The sequence below is a fragment of the Lolium rigidum genome, chromosome 4, assembly GCF_022539505.1.
Source record: "Lolium rigidum isolate FL_2022 chromosome 4, APGP_CSIRO_Lrig_0.1, whole genome shotgun sequence".
NCBI classification, from domain to species: Eukaryota; Viridiplantae; Streptophyta; class Magnoliopsida; order Poales; family Poaceae; genus Lolium; species Lolium rigidum.
This window is the reverse complement of record NC_061511.1, coordinates 92,221,535-92,246,576: the sequence shown is the minus strand read 5'-3', so window position 1 is coordinate 92,246,576 and position 25,042 is coordinate 92,221,535. Positions and strand designations below refer to the sequence as shown.

Here is a 25,042-nt window from a genome sequence, read left to right as displayed (position 1 = left end):
TCTGTACCGAGAGCCACGATACGGAAAACCTTACTGAGACGCCGCCGCCGCCAATCCCATCTCGGGGGATTCTGGAGATCACCTCCGGCACCTCGCCGGAGAGGGGAATCATCTCCGGAGGACTCTTCATCGCCATGATCGCCTCCGGAGTGATGAGTGAGTAGTTCACCCCCGTACTATGGGTCCATAGCAGTAGCTAGATGGTTGTCTTCTCCCTCATTGTGCTTCATTGTTGGATCTTGTGAGCTGCCTAACATGATCAAGATCATCTATCCGTAATACTATATGTTGTGTTTGTCGGGATCCGATGGATAGAGAATACTATGTTATGTTAATTATCAATCTATTACCTATGTGTTGTTTATGATCTTGCATGCTCTCCGTTATTAGTAGAGGCTCTGGCCAAGTTTTTGCTCTTAACTCCAAGAGGGAGTATTTATGCTCGATAGTGGGGTCATGCCTCCATTAAATGCAGGACGATGTGACGGAAAGTTCTAAGGTTGTGGATGTGTTGTTGCCACTAGGGATAAAACATTGATTCTATGTCTAAGGATGTAGTTATTGATTACATTACGCACCATACTTAATGCAATTGTCCGTTGTTTTGCAACTTAATACCGGAAGGGGTTCGGATGATAACCCGAAGGTGGACTTTTTAGGCATAGATGCATGCTGGATAGCGGTCTATGTACTTTGTCGTAATGCCCAACTAAATCTCACTATATTTATCATATCATGTATGTGCATTGTTATGCCCTCTCTATTTGTCAATTGCCCGACTGTAATTTGTTCACCCAACATGCTTTTATCTTATGGGAGAGACACCTCTAGTGAACTGTGGACCCCGGTCCTATTCTTTACATCGCATACAATCTCCTGCAATTGTTCTTTACTGTTTTCTGCAAACAATCATCTTCCACACAACACGGTTAATCCTTTGTTACAGCAAGCCGGTGAGATTGACAACCTCACTGTTTCGTTGGGGCAAAGTACTGTGGTTGTGTTGTGCAGGTTCCACGTTGGTGCCGGAATCCCTGGTGTTGCACCGCATTACATTCCGCCACCATCAACCTTCAACGTGCTTCTTGGCTCCTCCTGGTTCGATAAACCTTGGTTTCTTTCTGAGGGAAAACTTGCTGCTGTGCGCATCATACCTTCCTCTTGGGGTTCCCAACGAACGTGTGAGTTACACGCCATCAAGCATCTTCATCATTTAATCTTCTTCGGCCTTAACCATGGAGCATCTTCATCATTTAACTTGATGCTTGGATCAATGTTCACTCTGAAGGGTGGAATTTCATCAAACTTATTATAATCTTCTGACATGTCTATCTTGTCCTCCACTCCCACGATGTTTCTTTTTCCAGAAAGAACTATGTGGCGCTTTGGCTCATCGTTTGATGTATTTGTTTCCTTATGTTTCCTTTTTCTTGGTTTGGTAGACATATCCTTCACATAGGAAACCTGGGCCACATCCTTGGTTAGGAGGAATGGTTCGTCTCTATACCCAAGATTGTTGAGATCCACTGTTGTCATTCCATACAACTTGTCTACCTGAACCCCGCCTCCTGTTTTGTTGACCCATTTGCACCTAAACAAAGGGACCTTAAAAGAAGGTCCATAGTCAAGTTCCCATATATCCTCTATGTAACCATAATATGTGTCATTTGGGCCTTCATTCATTATTGCATCAAATCGGACACCACTGTTTTGGTTGGTGCTCTTTTTATCTTGGGCGATCGTGTAAAATGTATTCCCATTTATCTCGTACCCTTGGAAAGTAACTACAGTCGAAGATGGTGTCTGGGCCAGCAAGTACAGCTGATCTTCAATATCTTTTTTTATTCAGGAGATGTTTTTGCAACCAACCGCCAAAAGTCGACATGTGTTCACGTCTAATCCAATCGTTAGACTGCCCCGGGTTCTGGGAGCGTAGAAAGTTCTAGTGGTCACCGATATATGAAGCCACCAAGGTGGAACTTTGTAGAACTGTGTAGTGTGCTTGAGTCAAAGAAATCCCGTCCCTACATATCATTGATTTCCTTCCTAGCGTGCCTTTTCCACTTAGTCTCCCTTCATGCCGCGATTCAGGAACACCAATCGACTTAAGGTCAGGAATAAAGTCAACACAGAATTCAATGACCTCCTCTGTTCCATAGCCCTTGGAGATGCCTCCTTCTGGCCTAGCACGGTTATGAACATATTTCTTTAAGACTCCAATGAACCTCTCGAAGGGGAACATATTGTGTAGAAATACAAGACCGAGAATGGAAATCTCATCGACCAGGTGAACGAGGAGATGTGTCATAATATTGAAGAAGGATGGTGGGAACACCAGCTCAAAACTAACGAGACGTTGGACCACATCATTCTGCAACCTCGGTAGAATTTCTGGATTTATTACCTTCTGAGAAATTGCAATGAGGAATGCACATAGCTTCACAATGGGCAGTCGAACATTTTCCGGTAGAAGCCCCCTCAATGCAATCGGAAGCAATCGTGTCATTATCACGTGATAGTCATGAGACTTCGGGTTCGGAATGTTTTCTTCTCCATATTTATTATTCCCTTTATATTGGAGGAGAAGCCAGACGGGACCTTGATACTGCTCAGACATTCAAAAAATATTTCCTTCTCTGCTTTTGTAAGAGCGTAGTTGGAGAAATGACGTCCTTTAACTCTCTCATGCAGCTTTTTGGGGTCTTCCCAACGTTGCTGGTCCTCCCGTGCTTCTGGTGTATCTTTTGTCTTCCCGTACACGCCCAGAAAGCCTAGCAGGTTCACGCAGAGATTCTTCGTCACGTGCATCACATCGATTGAAGAGCGGACCTCTAAGACTTTCCAATATTCTAGCTCCCAAAAAATAGATTTCTTCTTCCACATGGGCGCGTGTCCGACATCGTCATTCGGAATAGACCGTCCGCCAGGACCCTTTCCAAATATTACATCTAGATCCTTGACCATACCAAATATATCAACACCATCACGATGGGGAGGCTTCCTCCGGTGATCAGCCTCACCGTTGTAATGCTTGCCTTTCTTTCTTACGGGATGGGTAGTCCTAAGAAATCGACGATGCCCCAAGTACACGACCTTCTGACCTTTTTCCAAATAATCACCTTCGAGCTCATGTAAACAGTGCGTGCATGCATTGTATCCCTTGTTTGACTGTCCTGAAATGTTACCAAGAGCAGGCCAGTCATTGCTGGTTACGAAAAGCAGCGCTCTTAGGTCAAATTCCTCCCGCTTGTGCTCGTCCCACACACGTACACCTGCTAGGGACCACAGCTGTAGAAGTTCTTCGACTAATGGCTTCGGTACACATCAATGTCGTTCCCGGGTTGCTTCGGGCCTTGTATGAGCACCGGCATCATAATGAACTTCCGCTTCATGCACAACCAAGGAGGAAGGTTATATATACAAAGAGTCACGGGCCAGGTGCTATGGCTGCAGCTCTGCTCTCCAAAAGGATTCATGCCATATGTACTTAGACCAAACCTTAAGTTCCTTGCATCCTGTGCAAAGTTTGGGAACTCTCTACCGATTTTTCTCCATTGGGAGCCATCAGCAGGGTGCCTCAACATCACGTCTTTCTTACGATCTTCTTTGTGCCATCGCAACAACCTAGCATGCTCTTTATTTCTGAACAAGCATTTCAGCCGTGGTAATATAGGAGCATACCACATAACCTTGGCAGGAACCCTCTTCCTGGGGCGCTCGCCCTCAACATCACCAGGGTCATCTCATCTGATCTTATACCGCAATGCAGTGCACACCGGACATGCATCCAAATTCTCGTACTCACCGCGGTAGAGGATGCAGTCATTAATGCATGCATGTATCTTTTGCACATCTAATCCTAGAGGGCAGACAATCTTCTTCGCTTCGTACGTATCGGCGGGCAATTTGTTACCCCTTGGAAGCTTCCTCTTAATTATTGTCGAGTAACTTTCGAAATCCTGAGTCGGTGACACCGTTCTCCGCCTTCCATTGCAACAATTCCAGGTGGCTGCCTAGCTTTTTATGGCCATCTTCGCAAGTTGGGTATAACAATTTGTTGTGATCTTCTATCATCTTGTCGAAGGCCAACCTTTTCTTTTCAGTTTCACATTCTCTCCTTGCATCAGCAATGACCCGACCAAGATCATCATCAGCAGGCTCATCTAGTGCCTCTTGATCTTCTACTTAATTGTCTTCATTGCCTTCTGCAGTATCATCGTATTCAGGGAAATTGGGATAACCATCATCATCCTCTTCCTCTTCTTCATTGTCTTCCATCATAACCCCTCTTTCTCCGTGCTTGGTCCAACAATAGTAACTGGGCATGAAACCGGATCGCAGAATGTGGCTGTGAATGAGACTCGAGTGAGCGTAATTTACGGTATTCTTGCAGTTGACACATGGACAATACATGAAGCCACCATGTTTGTTTGCCTCCGCCACGGCCATAAAATTATCCAGGCCCGAAGTGAACTCGTCAAACCGTCGGTCAATGTACATCCATTGCCGATTCATCTGCATGATATAATTAAGCTGATCAAAACCATTACAGAATTATTTATTCCTTCAGAAAGAGATAAGAATTGGTTTGGTGAATCGGAAACAATTTTATTTTATATAAAAATTAATTAGAACATCACGATGTATATATACACATGCATTTTATCAATTACAGATGAAAAAGATAAAGTTGTTAACCTCGATGAAGAAGAAAAAAGCAAGTTAAGTGTGGCTTGATTTGTGTAAACTCAAGTGGCAAATCCTTTTAAGCATTTCATCGAACACCTCTTGTGCATGTGAAGAAGAGAGGAGAGCAATACACCCCTCTTGTGAATAAAGTGAAAAAATGGTCAAGTGTGGCTCACACTTGGGCAGGGGCAAGGTTATATAGCCAGATTGGGGACTTTGTCCCGGTTTGTAATACAAACCGGGTCCAGAGGGGGGGCCTTTGGACCCGGTTTGTAATACAAACCGGGACTAAAGGTTCCCCACGCCTGACACGGCCTGCCGCGCCCTGCCGTGGACCCTTTAGTCCCGGTTTGTATTACAAACCGGGTCCAAAGGCCACTACCGGACAGGCTCTGAGCTAGTGGGGTCGCCCTTGGCAAAACGAACCGGGACCAATGCCCCCATTGGTCCCGGTTTGGTTCTACACTGGAACATTTGCTTGGGACCAAAGGCCTCTTCTCCACTAGTGATATGTAACCGAATATGCTAGAAGTATAAAGTATATTTGCATCTCTAGTCAATCCCCTTAATTCAAACAATCCATGTAATCGTATGTAACCAAATATAGCATATTCGGCCGAAAATGCCTATCTGATCCCGGGTGTAGCTGCTCCCGCTGTAAGGACCAATGGCATTCAGCCAGGTGCCCTCACTTCCGTGTATTTTCTGCTGTATTTTAGATTGAGATGATGTTCGGTACAGCGGCCTGGCCTACGTCTGCAGAGATACAACTGCTGAGCTGCCGTTTCTTCCTCCACGGTACAAACGCGAGTTGATTTCTGGACCGTTCTATTCTTCCACCTTCACCGTGTTCACGCTCTATGGGACTTAGGACCTTGTTCTTTCTCTAAAATGCGGATTTTTTGCGTATGTGCAGATTATTTTCGTTCATCATGTCGTGCAATTTGTATTTGATGTTCTTCCAATCTTTGTACAGAATAGAACATAAATAAAGGATGCAATAGTAATTACTCCCTTCGTCTAAAAATAGATGTCTTAATTTTGTCTACATATTGATGTATCTAGCCACATCTCAGTTATAGATACATCCGTATCTAGAAAAAGTTAAGACACCTATTTTTAAACGGAGGAAATAGATTTTTAGTCCTTGTCCTAGACTTTTTTTTGCATGGACCTAAAAAAAGACTTTTTTTATTACCTAGACTTTTTCTAGTTGAATTTATGACCTAGACTGTTTTCAAGACGCGCACGTTAAAACCGACTCCTGATTCCGTCCCTCCCGTGAAAAAAAACTGAGGCGGGAGCTAGGGTGGAAACCTTAGCAGCCGCTACTAGGCAGCTGCTTTGTTCTTGCCGTCTACGACCGGGAATCGACGGGTACCCGCCTCCTATGCTAGCCGCTCCGGCGGTGGGAAGGGCTTGGGACCTCGGACCTGCGCTTGGCACTATTTAAGGTCCCTAAAACTAGAGTTTGGTTAACTGGCATCGTCGCTATGGGTGACTATGGCGGCGTTGTGCGAGATAAGAATAAGGTATTCCTGCCTCCTCGTCCACCTGGTCGGCGGCGATCTCGCTACTGACGTTGAGGAGTGCGGGGATTCGTCTGGTCGCCGCTTCCATGGAGTGGTGGATCTCGTTCATTCTACGCGTATTAGAGGTTTGGTGTTAGAAGATTTGGATCAATTCAACGGTTCAATGGCGGCGACTTCAGCTCTGGAGCGGTGGTCTTTAGGGACACGTACACGAAGACTTCCTGACTATCGTCAACATCGTCACGCTGGCTCCGGTAAGGGAGCGGCAACATCGGCGCATCGGCTAGTCGCTCTGGCAGCATTAGTTGTTGTTAGGTGCTCGAAGGACCTCAATGTAATATTTTTATTATTTTAGGGGTACTTTGTACTTTTGTGAACTCATGAAATAGATTGAAATATTTTTTGCAAAAAGAAATATGACCCAGACTGTTTTTTAGTTGAATTTAGTTATGTTCCACCCCGCAAAAAAAATAATTTAGTTGTATCCTGTATCCGATTTTGCAAGGACTGGAGACACGCTTCATGTACCACTAGTACACAATTTTGCAAGGAATTAATATGGACAGAACATGGACTATCAATGCACCCGTGAAGTATCCGTTTACCTCTCCGGCAAGGGTCCACCTAGTTCTATACGATTCGCATACGCTCCAATCTGCTATCTATTCACACGTATTCCTCAGGTGTAATGAAGCGGCACACCACCCAATGCACTAGCTGACCAATGGCCGCGCAGGAGTAGATGCGCTCGGGATCAAAATCGCCGCGTCGGCTGACTATAAACACATAGAATAGACAAAGTATCGCTCCCCACGCGAAAACTCGGCCGGTGTTTCCTGCTATTATTAACAAAAAAATAGGAATTGATGCATTTAAACATTACGGGAATACTAGCACAGCCCTTGTTGCTTCCCTTATAAAATAAAAAAAACACTAGCACCTAAGCCCTTGGTGCATTAGAAATGTTCTTGACCGAGTTCTCATTTATGAGTGTGTCCAACATGCAGGACACGTTAACGTGACTTTTGAACTTGTAGCAATTTCCAGGGAGTAATGTTTTGGCACATGGGAGCGCATGCTCCCTTTATTTTGAAATACATGTTAGATATATTTTAAAATGTCAAAAAATTGAAATAAAATTTTCGCATGTACATCTTCATGTGCTACGCGCTCATAAAGTTGTTTCATGAAAAATCGATATGTCAGGTGGCGTGTGTAAAAAGACAAAATTCGGTGCTGAAACAAAGAGTTTTTTGCCAAAAAAATTTAACACTTGGAAATATGTTTTTATGGTAGAGGGATCATAGGCACCCGGGAGCCGAATTGAGTTTCGACATCGTTTATCGTTTATAGGTTGATAAGAGTAAAGTTAGGAGAATCATTTATAATTTTTTGAAGACATAAACCCTAGCCAATTCATGGGCTCCTTGTCAAACAGACAAACTCACCACGGATCTCCGAATGAGATTGTCGTGGAATCCTGAAAAAACAATCCTTCATCAGCAGGCAAAGATCTGGGTATGGTCTTGGAGAGTAGCATTGCCCAGACACCTATCATCTCACAACTGAGTATCCGAGCCACACTCGATAAAGTCCTACTGATGCATCAATAAAGAGATCCAACAGCTTTTGAGACTTCATCCCCACATTTCTACGTGTAAAGTGTAAACTTAACTGTGGGTGTAATAATGTAGCACATAATTTGGCGTAACTAGGCAAGCCGTGAGTCATGTGGAGTGTCAAGTGAACCGGTGCTGGCCTACGTGTTGGCTTTAATCTTGAATGATTGTTAACGCATTATTATATAATTAATAAAGCTAACGATTTCCCCTAAAAAAGTTCGAATCTAGTCTTATACACATTTGGGACTACTATAACCAACTACGAGGAGTATATATCATAAAATCACCACCATTTTTATAATCATATTTACCGAACAATACTAGTTTGCATTTACGGGATAAAAAACCACCACATTTCCGTATGTTTTAATAAAGAAAGCTAAACGGAAATTGAGCATGAATTGGCATAGAAAATCTGACAAAGTGGATCCCATTTGTTAGGTCTAATTTTCTGACGTGTACTTGATCCCATTTGTCTGTTCCACCATGGCCGACGCCGCTGTAAGCTTCTGCCTAGGGCCCGCCATGTCCAAGCTTGGCAAGCATAGTGTGCCACCCCACCACGCCTTGAAGCTGGCCGCGAGCAGGGGTGTGGCAGATGCGCTTGGCGGCAAGAACAGGTCGACATGGGCTGCTACTAGGGGCGGTGCTTGGCGGCAAAGCTTGGGGGCGTGACGGCGAAACTCCACCCTGTCTCAGAATTTGATTTTCAAAGTGGTGATTCTATATCAGAGATGAACGAGGAGAATCACGTTAAAATAAGCTTTCCGTCTCACAGGGCAAGTTTGGTTGCTTGTAAGATTTTCTCTGCATCTGGGGAAGTTGGCTCTGTAGAAGCTGTAAGAGGTCATGTGATCCAAAAATCACGTTGTGCAATTATATTGGTTGCCAACAAGTCGTTTAGAGCATGCATCATAGCAGAAGCTCAAGCCCCATCGTTTGGTTGGGCCCTTTTTCTGTTTCGCATTATCTGGCTGCCTTTGGTTACGAGCTATTTCCCGCGTACGGTTACCACGTCTGCTTCGTGGTGGGCTTACCAAAGAGATCGGTACAACATACAAGGTGTTTTACATAATAGCATTCGGGCATGTCTAATATATAGCACATAATCAATAACATAAACATACTTTTAAAGGTGGATTAGATTGTTGCACCACGAGTCCACGGATAAGTGGTCGTGATGCAACACATGTTCATCAACCGAGAGGTTGTTTTCATCCAACATAACTACTCCTAAAATATACATCATCGTGATGATGTTCATCACCGTCGTTAATGCCAGAACGAGCAGCACAACGAGAACCCAATACATGGGCTCCTCAAAAGTAATACTTTTTCAGAAAGGTAGTAAACCAGGACATCCTGCACTTAGGGCTCATTGCAGGGTACCTGGTGGCATTTTTTCGATAAAGGGAATATATTAATATCAAGAAGATACCAATTACACCCAGCCTCTGCAACAATGCACCACCCTAATGGCACTACGGATGCACACAGCCAAAAACAAGAAAAGAAAACTAAGAAAGAAAAGTCCCGCTACAGTATTTCGAGCCTAACGACAGCAATACATCCACCGCCAAGACAACACCTGAATTACAGACTAGTCCCCGCTCTCAAAACAAATGCCTCCACCAAGGACATTGCCAGGCACAACCAATTAAGGCCAGACCTTGGGTTTTCACCCTGAAAGGTAGGACTCTGCACTTCACCTGTGTTGTCGCCCCCACTTTCATACCGCTGCTGTGAAACCCGGAACACCAAGCTAGTCCCTCAACATCGCAAAGACTTGAACCTCCCTTAGCTAGTCCCCCCCTCCGGCCTTCATGAAATTGTCTTCTTCCGACTTTCATCATGGATCCATAGTCACTTGATGTCAATCAAAGAAAAAGAGCTTCGCGCCGCTCCCTCCAGAACCAATCGGTCGGAATAAAAACATGGGTGCGCACGACCGAATACCTCCGATCCAACAAACTCCGAGCAAAAGCACTGTTACATTCATCGGCGGAGCCTTCCGGAACTCAACACTCCGGCCAGATCACGAGTCTAGGCCTCCGGTAGGTCCTCCTCTTCACGCAAGAGAGGCCCTAGGACCGCCGCCTTTATTCAGGTTGGACCCCCACGTCGGCGACCATCCTGGGCTGGCCACTCCAACCCTCCACCGACGACACCATCGCCGGCTTCCAAGCTCCTCCATCTCGCCGCCGGAACGAGTAGGTTAGCGATAGTTGCTTGACGATGCCTTCAACAAGATAACGGCGCAGACGCCGCCATCGCCCGCCATGACCGGAGTCGGCACGGTTTTCACCGGCTACTATCCCTCCCCGTCTCACTGCCGGCGCTGAAAGTGGGATGAAATCCAACACAGCCAGCCTGGCCGACTGCCTTCGGTGGATGAAGTCAGCCACCACCACCATGCCCGGGCTGAAGACCCGGACGTCCTCAAGCCGCGAAGAAGACCCAGCAAAGCCTCCTCGTGCCATTGACGAGACGTAGCCGCGATGGATCGCGATCTGAACCTCCGGCCCAGATCCGACCACACCGCAGCCAACATCCGCCGCCGGCCGCCGGAGATCCGCCGGCCACCGCCATCCCGCTGCGTTCAGTCGACGGAGGAGGAGGGTGTAGGACGCCGCCCCCACACGCTCCCGCAGCCCGCGCTGCGCTCTGCCGACGGAGGACCGAGCCGCCACCGCCGCCTCACCACAGGGGCTTTGCCCCGCGGCGTCCTTGGCGATGGCGGCGGAGGAGGGGGGGGCTGTAGGGGAGGGGAGGGGGCGGAGTGGAAGGGAACTCCCCGGGGACGGCGGGCGGCGCCGCCGCCTCGGGGGAGAGGTTAGGTCAGGGGAGAGGTTAGGTCGGGGGAGAGGTTAGGTCGGGGGACCTGGTGGCATGTGCCTTTTGCACCATGAGGTGGTTAAGAGCACGGTGGATCGCAGTAGGAGAGATGGGTGCTTGTGGAACACATCCGAAGTAGATCATCTTCATATGAGCATAGTTTGCTATGGGCGTTTTGAGGATACTTTGTCCCTCGAGTGAGTCTGCAAACAGGAAGATAGTTCGTTCATCATCTTGTCATACCATTATTTATCGGCATGTGATCTTTGATGAAACTCGGTTCCCTTCTTCACCAAATTTTTTTTGTCTCTAACATGCAGACAATGCTACACCGCCCCCAATGTCAATCTGCTCGATGACGTGGTTGCCTCGGTCCCCGTGCCTCCCATGCACCCTAGACTACGCCGGACTGGTGGGCCATCTGGGTCCATCGGACCACACCCTACCTCTCACCATCTGCATCGATGTCGGCTTGCTCCGCCCTAGGCATGTTGGCCCACTCGGCCACGCCGGCCTCCTCGCGCGAGCCGACCACGCCGGCCCACTCGACCACACTAGCCTCCTTGGCCGAACATGGCACGTGGTCCCACTCGCCCGAATCGGTCACGGTAGCTTGTTTGACCGCTGTGACTCCCTTGGCGTCGACTGTATCGGTCTCCCCCGTCTCGTAGGACCCTTGCATCGAGACTGCCACGTCCAGCTCCCCCGCACGTTCGCCGTCTCCTGCGCCCGCTGCGCCTTGTCACCAGACGTTGACTCGCCGGCAAGACCATCATTCCACACGAGGGTATTAACCTCCACGTTAACACCCTCACCGGTTCCCATGTCCGTTCGTGGAGCTCTCAAGATGCCAGCATTGTGTACTGGGTCTTGAAGATAAGTCGATTATTCAATTCTTGTGTATGTACTTCATCACATTTCTTTTTTTGTTTTTTGAACTTCGGTCACGTGAATATATATTAAAGATGGCTCAAATGTCCGAGGCTTATTTGTTTGACATTTTTCAGATTTGCCCCACTGGTAGAAAAACGGCCTTTGGTCGCGGTTCGCAACTGCCATTAGTCGCGGTTGCGCAACCGCGGCCAATTAAGCGCGACTAAAGGCCCCCCTTTAGTCGCGGTTTCTTACGAACCACGACTAAAGGTACGTCCACGTGGCCGCCAGCAGTCCGTCGGGGCGGAGGACCTTTAGTCGCGGTTCTCATGGCCAACCGCGACTAAAGGCCGCCGCAGGTTTAGGGTTTTAGCCCCCCCCCCCCACTAAACCTAGTTTCTTTTTAATTTGTATTGTTTTATTTTTTTTTGGGTCTTAATTTTGAAGGAGTTTCACATATTCTACGGTACTACATACATGCATATGAATGTACTATTTCAAACAAATTTGAAATTAGGACCAAAAAGAATTCAAGAGGAATATACAATATATATATATTCAATATCGGATGACCATATACAATTTTGAACAAGTTTCCATCCATAATTTAGGCATATGAAGTTCTACGTCCTCTCCGTAGTGTTCTCCTCTAGGATCGATGACTTCCCTCGCGAACCATCCAGCTAGTTCCTCTTGAAGTGGTCGGAAGCGAGCTTCTGCACTAAGCGTCTTCCGGAGGTTATTCCTCTTGATGTTGTTCTCAGACGGCTGGTCCCGCTCATTGGTGTATCTCCGGATCCTCTCACAAACTTAGTATCCACATAGATTGGTCCCCGGTGGCTGAATATCCCCAGTCCCGAGCACTCGCCCTTCTAAATTGTAGCTCTTTTTTGAATTCACCGACCTTTTCATCTACGAACCGTCTCCAAACCCTACGAGGCAAAGAAAATTAAATGAACAAGAGAGTTATTAATTAGTTACTTGATATTAGGAAATGAACGAAATAGGCCGATCGATATAGAGCGCAAATAAATGAAAATAATTACTTTTGCATCATTTTTCTCATGTAGGCCCAAAGCGCCGGATCCATATTCAGAGAGTCGTGGATGAGAACTGTGGAGGTGTGAAATTGAATTACTAGCAGAATCCAGTGGAACCTGCGGACACGATACATGCACGATCATGCATAACTCATCGATTAGCCACATACCATGCATGGAGTAAACAAAAGAGAATGTGCTCAAGACGAAACACTCACCCAAAATGGTAAGGAAATAGAATATCACTTTTGAGTTCCTGTTTTCTAAGAAACCGCCACGAGTCTTCCTCCACGTCGGCGGGGGTGGTGTTCTAACACATATGAATTAACGATGTGTGGGTCAATGAACCCAACATCATGGATGTTCCTTATTCGCATTTCCCGCTTCTTCATTCCGCATAATAGCGTACACAACAATATAGTTAGGACAATATATATATATATTATATATATATATATATATATATATATATATATATATATATATATACCAGCACTATTCTGCAACCAGTTGCAGAATAATATTCTGAGCACCGACTCGTACTTCTCTGGACACGGTCTTGGACTTCCCTGGAACTTTTTGCAGTCTACGTTCGTACTTCTCTGTGTTCTTCACAGAATCCATAGTTCTGTCACGAAATTGATCTGTTTAGTATTCACAATTTGTTGGAACTATGCAAATGATATACCGTTGGATAGATAATGAAAAACCGCAACTTTTCCATGTTCACAATTTTCTCAGATTATGCACGGTTTAAATTTAATTTTAAAAATACAAAAACGCTTCTATATGGCCAGAAAACGAACTTTTAGTTTGATTTTCGAATCGCTTATCGAAAATGTACAAATGATATACCGTTGGATAGATAATGAAATTGCGCAACTTTTTCATGTTTTACGTTTTTTCAAAATCCTCACAGTTTTTGAACAATTTTGAAAATACCGAAATTCGGACGTACTTAAAAACGGGCGGACAGTAATTAGGATGATTTTTTTCAACCGTTTGTCGGAATGATGCAAATGATATGGCGTTGGAAAGCTATGGACTAGGCGCAACTTTCTTATTCCAATTGTTTTCTCTAATTCCTTATAGTTTAATAGAATAATTCGAATTACAGTCCGCCCGTTTTATGTGACGGGCACCGAATGATTTTCCCCGCGATTTCCATGCGGTATATTTAAACAATGAAATGATATACGGTTGGAAAGGTCTCAAAATGGCGCATCTTTTTCGTATCTACCATTTTTGCCAACTCCAAACGATTTGAAAGTAATTTTAGAAGTTTTGAAATCATGTTTCCGGTATATTTTGTGGGATGGCGATTTGAATTTGATAGATTAGATCCATTTATTTGTTGTAAAATATTGTAGGTAATGAAATTAGACATATACTTTACCATATAAAGCTTTTGGTGACAATGATTGAAGTGGTTGGTGATCAAATCGATGAGATTTGAACAATAGATTTCCGCAGAGCACTAAACTTCCCTCGACACGAACTTGCACTTCTAGGGAAATGCGGTTGTACTTCTTGGCGCTGTTTCACGAAAGTGTTTAGTAAAATGACTATTAGTTTCTCATACGGTGTCCGTTTGAGGTCCATGGCCACACAAAATGCTCAGCACAACCACGCGCATCTGAACTTCCTGCGACATGTCCTTGTACTTCCTGGCCTTCGTGGTTGTACTTCCTAGAAATGTTTTGATACTAGTGTGTTTTATAAAAACTAGCATGTGTGCTTCGAAACGATAATTTTAGATTGTCCCTACATTCTATTTAAGAGATTATGTACTTCCTGGATCATAATATTTGAACTTCACAATGTTGCTATGTGAACTTATGTGGGGGTATTTTCTTGATGTAATTACCGCTTGTACTTCCTGTTGTCTCCGTCTGTACTTCTCGGAAGCACTGCTCGTACTTCTTTGCGGATGACGGGATTATTTTGTTTTTTCTACATTTGGACTTTGTCGGGTTTCTTGTACTTCCTATATTAAGTGGGTGTACTGCTCGTGTCGAATGGTTGTACTTCTCATTGTCAAGCATATGAACTTCTTTAAGGGTGATGGGATTATTATTGTTTTTTTGCTATGTGGACTTATGTGGGAGTATTTTCTTTGAACACTTTTAATTCATGTAATTACTGCTTGTACTTCCTGTTGTCTCCGCATGTACTTCTCGGAATCGCTGCTCGTACTTCCTCCCGGATGACGGGATTATTTTAATTTTTCTGCATTTGTACTTTGTCGGGTTTCTTGTACTTCCTATATTAAGTGCGTGTGCTGCTCGTGTTGAATGGTTGTACTTCTCGTCGTCAAGTATTTCAACTTCCTCACGAGTGACGGGATTATTTTGTTTTTTGCATTTGGATTTTTTTGTTTTATTGTACTTTGTATGCTGAATGGGTGTACTGCTCATGTCAAATGAGTGTACTTCTCCGCGTCAAGTATTTGCAATTCCGGTACTATTCCTATGTTCTTCCCTAATATATTTGAACTTTTTTTTACTTGGACTCCCAATACAGACTACTTGCTCTTATGGGCATTATGAACTTATACTTCCTGACGCTATGTACTCATACTTCCGTGCCTAATTTTCTTGAAGCGTATCTGCAACGTATTATTTTTAATTTTTGCCTTTTTTAGCTTGACAGTGTGATAATTAAAGAAGACCTTAATCGTACTTCCCGTTTGCTACTTGTTTGTAATGCATGTACTACCCCTGTGTACTTCCTTGATAAATTTTAACCTTTTTTGTTTGGACATCCAATACGGACAACTTGCACTTCTAAACGTTATGAAATTTTACTTCCCGCGACATATACTCGTACTTATGTGCCTAATTTTCTTTGAAATCATATGCTGCAACATACTTATTTTTATTGTTCGGCTTTTTAGCACGGCGCAATGACAATACGGACTACTTGCACTTTCCGACGTTTTGAACTTGCACTTCCCGACGCCATATAATCATACTTTCTTGCGTAATTTTCTCGGAAGCATATGCTGCAACATATTTTATATTTATTTTTCAACTTTTAGCATGACACAATGACAGTTAAGGAATGGAGATAGATGCAGGTAGCACTTTTCTACAGAAAATAGAGGCAGAATAGCAACATCGTAGAAACAGAAATATGTGTTGATTAAATAAGAGCAGCGTTAAAACATAGCAGAGGTAGCGCATGCTGCCAGATACATCATCGCTTGCTATTGATTCAGCAGCATCAGTGGGAGCGCACACAGCAGCACATGTAAACATCACCCGCACACAATTATGAGTGAAGACAAACCCGAACAATTCCTACATAATCATGCAGCGATGACGCGACAGCACACCAATGTACTGCTCACATTCATGCACTAGTACTGCTCACATCCTTGTAATAGTACTCATTTTCTAGACTATGAATGTTTACTTCTCCCGGGGATGTGTACAGCTCACATCCCTTTAGTATTGTTTTTGCACTTCCCGTATGTAAACACACCGATGGGAACTGCCTTTCGTAGAAAAAAATCCACACATAGCAGGGCGCTGGTGGTAGCCATCACCATTAGCTTTGACGCCACACGAGATCCTCCGTCATCTGGCCTGCCGTCGGCGACGTGGGGGGAACGGGGAGAGGAGACGAGGCTGTACACATGACGCGTGTGGTAGTACAGAACGGAACCTGTATTTTGGCGATTCTAAGGCATGTACTTCCCAAATTCGAATACCTGTTCTTCTGTTGCTGAAAACGAAGAAAAGAAAAGCGTTAGGGGTGGCTCTTTCTTCAATCCAGAGTTAGTCACGCAGAGGAGGGGGGCCGGCGACTGTGTTGGTGGTGGGGGACAATGGCCACCTAGGAGTGAGCAGGCAGACACCAGGTCGCGGGGGAACAGAAGTAGAGACCTGGCGGCGGCGCCTTGGCAGGTGACACGCTGGTGCCGGGGAAGATGGAGAACCTGCCTGGGGTAGTCGAGAACCGATGGAGTTGTGGAATATGAGATAGGGGACGGTGGCGGCGAGAGCCATGCCGTTCGGAGGGTGGAGCAGGGGATCTGTGCAGGAGGAAGCGGTGCGGCGATGCGCGCGCGAGATGCTCGGTGAGATCCGCGGCTGCGGGGGAGACCGGGAAACAGCTAGCGGCTGGAGAAACCGAGGGGTGGTCGGCGGCAGCGCTGCGAAGCTCGCGCGGCGGCTCAGGTTGCAGGGGAGAGGGCGGCATCGGTTGCAGCAGAGGCGGCCGCGGCGGTTGCCAGAGGAGGCCGCCCGAACACCGGCGGGGGCTTGAGAAAGATGGGCCGCAGACTGCGGGGATAGCGGCGGCGGCGCATGGTGGGATGGTGGCGGCGCGCCTGGTTGCTTGCCGACGGGGGCGGCGGGACTGGCTGATGGTCAGAGGCGGGTCGAGGGAGGTGGTGGATCGGGGGGAAAAGCGGCGGTGTGGTTCGGACGATTTTTTTTTCTTCTTTTTCCAGATCGCGTCCTTATAGGGTTGCTGGTGCTCAGAATATTATTCGAGCACCGGCTTGCAATAGTGTGACCCTATATATATATATATATATATATATATATATATATATATATATATATATATATGCAGGCAATGAACGAGATGGGGTAGAAATTAATAAATCACTTACGAACGTAGCAACTGATGATAGATTTGTCGAGCTCGCGCAGATTGAACAGCTGGAACAATTCACTCCGATGAATTGTTATATAGTAATGTTTGAAGTGATGCTCATGTCTAACTTCCGCATAAATATAGTCTTTGGCGTTATTAAGTTTTATGTAACCCTTGTACCAATTTAGCGAGACTGTCATTTGTCGAGGTAGATCCTCTTCTGCGCAGAGCTCGACGAGAGGCCCATTCCGCACATATGTAAATACTACGTCCTTCATTGGCGCCTCATCAAGGCCTAACACTGCACGAAGAGTGATACCTAAGTTGGCCGCTTGTTCTCTGGCACTCGTTACAGTCAATCCATGTCTGCCGCAGCTGCTATGATATCGGGGGCATCCGGACCGGCGGCTTTCACTATGAGCGGGGCAATCGATTGTTTACTTTGTTCCCCGAGCTGGGCAACTGGTTTCCCGCTTTTTGTACTTTCTAATTCTTTCTCGGCCTCCTCCAAGGCTTTCTTCTCCTGCTTCTCCGCCCGCTCTTTCTTCTCCTTCAACATGAGTGCCTGCCTACGAAGTTCACGTGCATAGTCGTCAGACAGATTCTTCGCGGCTTGGGACGGTGTGCTCAAAAATGACTTAGCCCACTTCTTTTGCTCATCAGAAAATACTGGCTTGGGCTCGGGCTCTCTTTTTTTCTAGCAGTCCGCCTTCCATTTCTCATAATTAGCAGTCGCGACCGCGTTGACTTCCTCGGCACTACGTTCCCAAGGCCTTGTGGGGAGAGGCTTCAGTGATGGCTCAGGTACCTTTGTGGTCTTAGGTACATAAGGGTCCGGGTTGATAGTCCAGGACTGCTTCTGCTTCTTCGCCGGAGGTGGATTGGGGGGCGGCGTCTGCTTACCCGCCCGGGGCGGACTGGGGGCGGCGGCTGCTTACCCGCCGGAGGTGAATTGGGGGGCGGCGTCGGCTCACGTGAAGGAGGTGTAGGTGAAGCACCACCACCACCACCACCACCGCCACCACCGCCACCACCACCGTAGGGGGGTGGACTTGTTTGCCTTGGCGCCTCGCCTGGAAACTTGATAAACTTATTTTGCCATAGAATGAAATGGCGCTTGACATCTCCAAGTCTTCTCTCCCCTTCAGGTGTAGCTGTCAATCTCCAGGTCCTCAAACCCCGGGACTATGTCCTCCACCGTGACACGAGCATAGCCATCTTGAATGGGCTTGTTGTGGTGGAGTGCTCCAGGTTCACATGGTAAAGCACTACCGATGGCTACCTTCATGGACATGTTCCCAATTGGATAATACAGATGACATTCTTTCATCTCCTTTACATCGTCCACGGGGTAGCGAGGAGGCTCCGGTGCAGTAATTTCGATCGCCGGAGGCTCCGATGCAGTAATTTCGATCGCCGGAGGCTCCGATGCAGTAATCTCGATCGTCGGTGCATGTGCACTAGCCGGTGGGGCCTCCGTGGAAGCCATGCTGCTTCTCCGCTGCTGGCTTCCGAGATCCAATGGATGATCTTCATGCTGCGCCCGAGCTGCATCTCTTTCGGCTACTAGTACACTCACGGTTTTCTTCATCACATCCATTTCCGATGCCAACCGCGCCACAACATCTGCTTCCCGATCCATCTTTCTCTTACGGCTTCTGTAACCGTACGGGTCATCGTTCTGGGAGAACGCTATTTTCCACGAAATGTGCCCCATGCCTCGTACATGTTGTGGTGACCCGGCATACCACTGCATGGTGTAGTATGCAAGTCTGATATAACACCAATGAAACACCGTTCCACTAGTATTATATCGCTCAGAGTGGTACAACAGAAACATATGCGGGTCCAAGGTATGTCTATAGAATTACAATATTGACTCTATTACATAAGATCATCATAGCCTCCTACTTTACAATGAGGTAAAACTGCAAATAAACTCCAGGAGAACAACTCGTAGTCTAATCCTAACACGAACTCTATTTGTAGAGTATTTATCTAGCTACAGAGGCTATGAATAGATTCTAGCTAAATAGGAGCTAAGTTTAGGAAGCTAGTTCCTTTCTATTGCTAATCTAGGTTTCTCCTTGTTGGATGTGGTATCTGACTCCTCTGATAGGTCCTGTTTCTTGAAGTACTTGTTGACTCCTCGGTCTTCGAGTTGCACTGTAGATCCTCCATCGTGGCCTCCATATCTAAGCAGGGGATTTAAGAGTGGGATGAGTACGAGCGTACTCAACAAGTTCATTATAGGAAAGAGGTGTTTGATGCACTAGCTACAGCATTAGACCAGAAAGTCTAATACCAATGCAGGTTTTCATAACCATTTCTTCAAAAGGTTGCTTTTATTCAGAAGAACTATGTCCGTCAGCCTTCACCGGTTTACTAGAACTTCATGGAGCTCCTTTCCGGCCGCGTTCGCAGCTTCCATATCCCGGAACGAGGAGTGACAGGTCACGGTTCTTTACACTCTGCAGAGGTGTGTTGCTTTACCCATAAGATATCTTAACCTTGGTGCCAACCGAGTTGCAGGCTCGTCCACACTTCCTTTGGTGTGAGGCCCGGTATAAGGTCTAGCCAATCATGTTCCTCCGCTACCTCGCACACCCACCCTTTGTTGCATACCCCGATCCTGGGTCCTCGTCGGTCCTCTTACACCAATTAAGGATGGACCCCGACCACGACAACAGTTTGGGACTCGTTAACCAAACTCCTTCGCCGGTAGCTGCAACCCATCATAGACCACTTACCGTGGGGAATTAGAATGGGATCCCCACCCCACCGCTTGCCCAACCTGGGTCAAGTGTCTACGGTAAGCGCATCCTGATACGTCTCCGACGTATCGATAATTTCTTATGTTCTATGCCATATTATTGATGATACCTACATGTTTTATGCACACTTTATGTCATATTCGTGCATTTTCTGGAACTAACCTATTAACAAGATGCCGAAGTGTCGGTTCCTGTTTTCTGCTGTTTTTGGTTTCAGAAATCCTAGTAACGAAATATTCTCGGAATTGGACGAAACGAAGATCCAGGGCCCTATTTTTCCACGGAGCTTCCAGAAGACCGAAGAACACACGAAGTGGGGCCACGAGGTGGCCAGGCTATAGGCGGCGCGGCCCAAGCCCTGGCCGCGCCGACCTATAGTGTGGGCCCCTCGTGACGCCCTTGACCTGCCCTTCCGCCTACTTAAAGCCTCCGTCGCGAAACCCCCGATGCGAAAAACCACGATACTGAAAACCTTACCGAGACGCCGTCGCCGCCGATCCCATCTCGGGGGATTCCGGAGATCTCCTCCGGCACCCTGCCGGAGAGGGGATTCATCTCCCGGAGGACTCTACACCGCCATGGTCGCCTCCGGAGTGATGAGTGAGTAGTTCACCCCTGGACTATGGGTCCATAGCAGTAGCTAGATGGTTGTCTTCTCCTCATTGTGCTTCATTGTTGGATCTTGTGAGCTGCCTAACATGATCAAGATCATCTATCCGTAATTCTATATGTTGTGTTTGTCGGGATCCGATGGATAGAGAATACCATGTCATGTTAATTATCAAGTTATTATACATGTGTTGTTTATGATCTTGCATGCTCTCCGTTTCTAGTAGAGGCTCCGGCCAAGTTTTTACTTTTAACTCCAAGAGGGAGTACTTATGCTCGATAGTGGGTTCATGCCCGCATTGACACCTGGGACGATGACGAGAAAGTTCTAAGGTTGTGTTGTGCTCGTTGCCACTAGGGATAAAACATTGGCGCTATGTCCGAGGATGTAGTTGTTGATTACATTACGCACCATACTTAATGCAATTGTCATCGTTGTTTAGCAACTTAATACTCGGAGGGGTTCGGATGATAACCTCGAAGGTGGACTTTTTAGGCATAGATGCAGTTGGATGGCGGTCTATGTACTTTGTCGTAATGCCCAATTAAATCTCACTATACTTATCATGTCATGTATGTGCATTGTTATGCCCTCTCTATTTGTCAATTGCCCGATCGTAATTTGTTCACCCAACATGCTTTTATCTTATGGGAGAGACACCTCTAGTGAACTGTGGACCCCGGTCCATTCTTTTAATACTCGAAATACAAATCTGCTCGCAATACTTGTTTTACTCGTTTTCTCTGCAAACAATCATCTTCCACACAATACGGTTAATCCTTTGTTACAGACAAGCCGGTGAGATTGACAACCTCACTGTTTCGTTGGGGCAAAGTACTTTGGTTGTGTTGTGCAGGTTCCACGTTGGCGCCGGAATCTCTGGTGTTGCGCCGCACTACGTCCCGCCGCCATCAACCTTCAACGTGCTTCTTGGCTCCTCCTGGTTCGATAAACCTTGGTTTCTTTCTCGAGGGAAAACTTGCTGCTGTGCGCATCATACCTTCCTCTTGGGGTTGCCCAACGAACGTGTGAAATACACGCCATCAAGCTCTTTTCTCGGCGCCGTTGCCGGGAGATCAAGACACGCTGCAAGGGGAGTCTCCACTTCTCAATCTCTTTACTTTGTTTTTGTCTTGCTTTATTTTATTTACTACTTTGTTTGCTGCACTTATATCAAAACACAAAAAAATTAGTTGCTAGCTTTACTTTATTTACTGTCTTGTTTGCTATATCAAAAACACAAAAAAATTAGTTTACTTGCATTTACTTTATCTAGTTTTCTTTATTTACTGTCTTGCACTCTATATTAAAAATACAAAAAAAAAATATTTAGTTACTTTTGTTACCATGTCTAGCTCTGAACGTGTTACTTCTTCGCCTGAAGAATTAGTTTTCACTTTTAAACAAGGGGATGAGGAGAGTTTTAAGGATGTTTGGTCTAGAATTTTTACTTCTTATCGTGAAACTGAACCTCAAATGACTCTAAGTTTGCTCCTTAGTAATTTTTATTTTGGTCTTATGGTTCGCTATAGATATGCTTTGGATACTTTAGTGGGAGGAGATTTCCTCCATTGCAATGGGGATCAAGCTTTTAATGCCATAAAGAAGTTGGTTGCATCACATGATTCAGCTAATAATTTTGATTCAGCCCTTATCAGCATTCATAATAGATTAAATACTCTTGAGACAAGTGCATCTCGCTTAAATGAAAATTATGGATACATTCGTAACCGTCTTGATCAAGTTTTAGTGAACTCTGAACTTTCATTATGGGATCCTGTTGTTAAAATTGTTATCGGTGATCGAACTCTTCATGCCTACTGTGATATTATGTATGAATTTTGCCTTATGCCTGAAAGCATTTATAAATCTTTGAAACTTTGGGGAGTCGATGAAGGAGGAGAAGAGATAACTCTCATTGATAACTCTATTATAATTCCTAAGGGAGTAGCTGCAGGTGTGCATACAACCATACTTGGAAGAACAATATCCATTGATTATCTTGTTATTGAAACAGGAAAAATCATACTCGGGAGATCCCCGTTGAAACTATTGGGAGCAGATCATTGATGTGGGAAAAGGCACTCTGAAATTCACCTCTATGCCGGGGGAAATCATATATTCCCTAAACCAAAGGGAAGGAAAAACAATAAGAAAGGTAAGGGTAAAGCCCAAGGTAAGGTTGACGCACCACCCTTCGATAATACTTGATATACACTTTCTGCGCCTAGCTGAAAGGCGTTAAAGAAAAGCGCTTATGGAAGACAACCCATGTTTTTACTCCAGTATTTTTGTTTTTGTGTCTTGGAAGTTGTTTACTACTGTAGAAACCTCTCCTTATCTTAGTTTTATGTTTTGTTGTGCCAAGTAAAGTCTTTGATAGAAAAGTAAGTACTAGATTTGGATTACTGCGCAGTTTCAGAATTCTTTGCTGTCACGAATCTGGGTCTATCTCCCTGTAGGTAGCTCATAAAATTACGCCAATTTACGAGCATGATCCTCAGATATGTACGCAACTTTCATTCAATTTGAGCATTTTCGTTTGAGCAAGTCTGGTGGCCTAATAAAATCCATCTTTACGGACTGTTCTGTTTTGACAGATTCTGTCTTTTATTTCGCATTGCCTCTTTTGCTATGTTGGATGAATTTCTTTGATCCACTAATGTCCAGTAGCTTTATGCAATGTCCAGAAGTGTTAAGAATGATTGTGTCACCTCTGAACATGTGAATTTTTATTATGCACTAACCCTCTAATGAGTTGTTTCGAGTTTGGTGTGGAGGAAGTTTTCAAGGATCAAGAGAGGAGTATGATGCAATATGATCAAGGAGAGTGAAAGCTCTAAGCTTGGGGATGCCCCGTGGTTCACCCTCGCATATATTAAGAAGACTCAAGCGTCTAAGCTTGGGGATGCCCAAGGCATCCCCTTCTTCATCGACAACATTATCGAGTTCCTCCCCGAAACTATATTTTTATTCGGCCACATCTTATGTACTTTGCTTGGAGCGTCGGTTTGTTTTTGTTTTTTGTTTTGTTTGAATAAAATGGATCCTAGCATTCACTTTATGGGAGAGAGACACGCTCCGCTGTTGCATATGGACAAATATGTCCTTAGGCTCTACTCATAGCATTCATGGCGAAGTTCTTCTTCGTTAAATTGTTATATGGTTGGAATTGGAAAATGATACATGTAGTAACTCTAAAATGTCTTGGATAATTTGATACTTGGCAATTGTTGTGCTCATGTTTAAGCTCTTGCATCATATACTTTGCACCCATTAATGAAGAAATACTTAGAGCTTGCTAATTTGGTTTGCATATTTGGTTTCTCTAGAGTCTAGATAACATCTAGTATTGAGTTTTGAACAACAAGGAAGACGGTATGGAGTCTTATAATGTTTACCATATGTCTTTTATGTGAGTTTTGCTGTACCGTTCATCCTTGTGTTTGTTTCAAATAACCTTGCTAGCCTAAACCTTGTATCGAGAGGGAATACTTCTCATGCATCCAAAATACTTGAGCCAACCACTATGCCATTTGTGTCCACCATACCTACCTACTACATGGTATTTATCCGCCATTCCAAAGTAAATTGCTTGAGTGCTACCTTTAAAATTCCATCATTCACCTTTGCAATATATAGCTCATGGGACAAATAGCTTAAAAACTATTGTGGTATTGAATATGTACTTATGCACTTTATCTCTTATTAAGTTGCTTGTTGAGCGATAACCATGTTTCTGGGGACGCCATCAACTATTCTTTGTTGGATATCATGTGAGTTGCTATGCATGTCCGTCTTGTCTGAAGCAAGAGAGATCTACCACCTTCATGGTTGGAGCATGCATGTTGTTAGAGAAGAACTTTGGGCCGCTAACTAAAACCATGATTCATGGTGGAAGTTTCAGTTTGGACATATATCCTCAATCTCATATGAGAATAATAATTGTTGCCACATGCTTATGCATTAAAGAGGAGTCCATTATATGTTGTCCATGTTGTCCCGGTATGGATGTCTAAGTTGAGAATAATCAAAAGCGAGAAATCCAAAATGCGAGCTTTCTCCTTAGACCTTTGTACAAGCGGCATGGAGGTACCCCATTGTGACACTTGGTCAAAACATGTGCATTGCAAAGATCCGGTAGTCCAAGTTAATTAGGACAAGGTGCGGGCACTATTAGTATACTATGCATGAGACTTGCAACTTGTAAGATATAACTTTCATAACTCATATGCTTTATTACTACCGTTGACAAAATTGTTTCATGTTTTCAAAATAAAAGCTCTAGCACAAATATAGCAATCGATGCTTTCCTCTTTGAAGGACCATTCTATTTACTTTTATGTTGAGTCAGTTCACCTATTTCTCTCCACCTCAAGAAGCAAACACTTGTGTGAACCGTGCATTGATTCCTACATACTTGCATATTGTACTTGTTATATTACGCTATGTTGACAAT

At 45.1% G+C, this 25,042-nt stretch overlaps 1 pseudogene; it reads right to left on the bottom strand.

The window, feature by feature from the left end:
• Positions 1-1,236: 1,236 nt before the first annotated feature.
• Positions 1,237-4,500, bottom strand: LOC124708023 (annotated as a pseudogene).
• Positions 4,501-25,042: the final 20,542 nt, after the last annotated feature.